This window comes from Polistes canadensis, unplaced genomic scaffold, assembly GCF_001313835.1.
Source record: "Polistes canadensis isolate GaletaPanama2010 unplaced genomic scaffold, ASM131383v1 scaffold_274, whole genome shotgun sequence".
Taxonomy (NCBI): Eukaryota; Metazoa; Arthropoda; class Insecta; order Hymenoptera; family Vespidae; genus Polistes; species Polistes canadensis.
The window spans coordinates 61,799-65,500 of record NW_014569821.1 but is presented as its reverse complement, the minus strand read 5'-3'; the positions used below and the strand labels follow the sequence as shown (position 1 = coordinate 65,500).

Here is a 3,702-nt window from a genome sequence, read left to right as displayed (position 1 = left end):
ACACTTTTAATCACGAATGAAAAATTCAATCGAATAATTTGTTTTTACTTTTAATCAAAATACTCTTCGTTTCCCATCGTGATGCATAAAAATGAATCAAAATAATAATAATAATAATAAAGAAGAGAACGAGAAATAAAAAGGAAAAGAAACAAAAGAAAAGAATTTACATGGTGAATAATCAATAGTTCCTACCCTTACAGTAGATTCTTCTTGAACAGCGAAAAATGCAATGGTTATGGGGGTCGTCTTTCGTTCCTTGCAATTGCACCACCTCACTTGAATACACCTTGTTCCTTTCCCCCTCAACAGCTACACCCCTCTCACCCTGCTCCTATCCTTCTTCTGTCACAGATAAACACACACACATATTATATTATATCCACACGCACACTGCATATTCCTATTACACTATTATGCACCAAACTAGCTCGATTGCATTTACACGTACGCGTAATTAAATACTAACACTATTATAACTATTATATAATATACAAGACGTCACACGATTTGAACACCTAAACGTACGGCAGATGACTAACTGAGTATAACCTTGAGTTGTTAATGTTCGTAGCGTATCTTACGAAAACCACAGTATTCGTATGTATTCGTATATATTCGTGTATGTAAGACTAAGTACGTATACAAATTGTAAACACATATACGCGAAAGACAAGTAATTGTTCGTGCATTATTATCTCGTAAACAAATGAGAGGATTATATTCATGGTATAATAAAATATTCTAAAATATTTAAATATTTTTTTAATACGAAAAAATAAAAATGAATTATTTTAATACGTGATAGAGAACGAATTATTTATTATTATAATAATTTATAAGGATACTTTCATATATACGAATTATATGTATTAATAAAATTTGTTGAGTAATCATATATTTAATATATTTAATCAATCGTATATAATTAATTAAATTTGTTTTGTATTTATTAATTATCGTGAATTTTCTATATGTGATTAGAGTGTGTAACAAAATTTTTTAATAATAATTAATAAAAATATATCTAATTGTAAAAATAAAAAATAAAGAAAAATGTTTTTATTATGGATAACGTTAATACAAAACTGAATCGTAATTTTATTAAATTAATATTAAAAATAAAACTAAAATATATATATATATTAAATAGATAAAAGATTACGATTAAAAAATATATTAAAAAAAATAAATATAAAATTGTAACAATATTGAGAAATTGTTAGATTAAAATTTATCTACAATATTAAATGAACGTTCTTTTGTATTAGAAATCTTTCGATTCCAAGACAAGACGACAAAAAAAAAATGAAAAAAGAAAAAGGAAAAAAGAAAAAAAAAAAGGTGCTGCTAGAATGCAAGGACGTTGAGAGAACGCATTTTGCTGGCAATTATTTTAATTAACTCGATAAATATCACGTAGTAGTAGTAGTAGTAATAGTTAGAAGCGAGCACACTAATGTGTAAAAGATGCCATTCGGTCGTAGACCTCGACTCAGTTTTTCCTGAAAGCTGTTGTGTTGCACTAATGCACTCACAAGGTGCATAGCAAGTGCAAAGAACGAACCTCACCTTTTATTTTTTTTTCCCTTTCCTTGTTCAAGGACGAAAGGAAGAAAGAAAGGTGTTAACGTTAAACCTACGATTCATATTTTCTCTATACTTCTATTTTATTATTTCTATTATTCATCATCCATGATGTTATTTATCATAAAATTGCATACAGCTGCAAACATTGCGGTCACTTAAATCAAATAGGAAATTTAATGCAATTCTCGTAACGAGTCTTCTCTCTCTCTCTCTCTCTCTCTCTCTCTTTCTTTTATTCTCTTCCTAAAACTTTTGAGATAAAATAATAAAGCAAAAAGGTTTTACGATCATTTATCTTATATACATGTTATTTATTAAAGAAAATATTAACTATTTAACTATACAAGTGTTCTACAACACTAATCAATTCTTTATTACACATTATCTTTTCCCCCCTTCTTCTAACCACCCCCCAACAATCACTCGATACATCTGTATTATCTAATTTCAATATTATAATAAATATTATTAATATTATATTCAATATTATATTAATATTATAATAATTAACTGGTTCTTTTTTAAACTATTATAGGATATTAAATAAATAGAAATGATTGAACGAACAAAATTGGTTGTATGAATTAATTAACAAAAATATTCATATGGTGATCAGAAAAGTAAAAGGAAGAGATATAGATTGAACAACAAAAAAATTGGTTGTATGAATTAATCAAGAAAAATATTCATATGATGATTGGAAAATTAAAACGAAGAAGGATAGAGAGATGGATTAAACAAAAACAAATTGGTAGTACGAATTAATCAACAAAAATATTCATATGGTGATCAGAAAAATAAAACTTAATGCAATAAAATTGCTTGTAGGAATTAATCAACAAAAATTGATATATGATCAAATAAAATTGATTATATGAATTAATCAACAAAAATATTCATAATTGGTGATCAGAAAAATAAAACGAAGAGATATATAGATTGAACAAAAAACAAATTGATTATATGAATTAATCCAAAAAAACAAACAAAAAATTCATATACCGAGATTAGACGAATAAAGAAATGTAATGAGATAGAAAGAGATAGCAAAAGAGATATAAAAAGAATGAAAGGCATGCGAGTCTCGACTTAATTTAGCAAATCGGTGCACCGTTTTGTCACTGTCCCCCTGCTACTTGGAAGCTTCACTAACATAAGTCAAAGAAACAGAAAAAGAGAGAGAGAGAGAGAGAGAGAGAGAGAGAGAGAGAGAGAGAAACTGTTCTGAAAGATAGGATAAGATAGAAGTGGTGGTGTTTGTGGTTGTGGTGATGATGATGGTGGTGGTAGTGATGGTCCAGGTTGTTCGTAACGAACTGGCTTCTTGGTTGCTCGTAACAGTATACGAGGATTTAGTTTAGGGTACGTTATATAGTCGTGTTATACTTCGGTAGTTAGAAAACGGTACTTGGCAGAGAACACGATCGATCGCATATCCCATCGGTCGTTCTCCCTGTAATTATAGATCGAGGATGCCAGGTACGTTACGTGGTCACATACGAATACGTTGTGAGAGAGGGGTGGAAGGGGGGAGACCCCCTGTTTGGCGATCCTCCATCAATTCCACCTAAACCCACCCTCACCCACCCTAAACCACCATCATCCATTCTATACTCGTAATACGCGTGCTACGACCTTTAACATTTATCTTTATCTTTATTTTTATCTTTCGATTGTTTTTTAATTTAATTTATTTTTCATTGAATTTAATTTTATATTTAGTAATTTGTAAAGGCTAATTGATGATTCATTTTATTATGGTATTGCATGTTAATAGAGGGATATGATAAATTAAGGGAGGTGGAGGAGATAGGTTTTGTTGTTTTAATCTTTTATTATTATTCTTAGGATTATTTTCGGATTTTATATTTGTTTGATAATTTTTGATTGTAGGATTGTGATATGATTTATTCAAGAATTTGATATTGCATTTGTATAGATTGTATGATATTTAATTTAAGTTTGGATCTTAATTGATTTTATTTTAATTATGTAATTTCTTTTTTTTTTTTACATGTATATAGCAAAAGATAAATATGATCACAATCTAAATGAATAACAAATTTATATAAATTATTTTAACAGATCAAATATATATATATAGAAGATAAT

The 3,702-nt window shown here is 28.3% G+C and overlaps 1 long non-coding RNA gene across 3 annotated transcripts in view; it reads right to left on the bottom strand.

Moving 5' to 3' along the window:
• LOC106790975 overlaps nt 1-3,702 on the bottom strand; it is a 98,981-nt gene that overhangs the window by 61,348 nt on the left and 33,931 nt on the right. For all 3 annotated transcript variants that reach the window (XR_001382143.1, XR_001382144.1, XR_001382145.1), the window contains exon 3: nt 196-345. This is a non-coding gene — a long non-coding RNA (uncharacterized LOC106790975). The remainder of the gene's footprint in view (nt 1-195; nt 346-3,702) is intronic.